The sequence below is a fragment of the Neophocaena asiaeorientalis genome, unplaced genomic scaffold (assembly GCF_003031525.2).
Source record: "Neophocaena asiaeorientalis asiaeorientalis breed wild unplaced genomic scaffold, Neophocaena_asiaeorientalis_V1.1 scaffold134, whole genome shotgun sequence".
Taxonomy (NCBI): Eukaryota; Metazoa; Chordata; class Mammalia; order Artiodactyla; family Phocoenidae; genus Neophocaena; species Neophocaena asiaeorientalis.
In genome coordinates, this window is record NW_020185339.1 from 26,010,995 (window position 1) to 26,011,211 (window position 217).

The 217-nt window shown below is 68.2% G+C and overlaps 1 long non-coding RNA gene across 6 annotated transcripts in view; it reads right to left on the minus strand.

Annotated features, from left to right (window-relative positions):
• Positions 1-217, minus strand: part of LOC112394107 (uncharacterized) — a 32,546-nt gene that overhangs the window by 11,520 nt on the left and 20,809 nt on the right. The gene's annotated exons all lie outside the window — the stretch shown is intronic.

Below are 217 nucleotides of genomic sequence, written 5' to 3' on the forward strand. Positions count from 1 at the left end.
TATTTTCCGTGTCCCCGCCTGCAGAGTCAGTGTGCGGTTTGGGAGAAAATGTGTCGGATATTTTGGGGCGGTCACGTGGGCGGGCGGGCTCCGAGAGGCCCCGGGACCGTCCCAGCCTAGAGTCTGTGCCCCCCCAGAGCCCCCCATCACCGAGAGCCCCTGCCACTGCGACGCTTTATCCCCGCGACCGCCCGACGCCGGGACCTCGGGGCTCGGC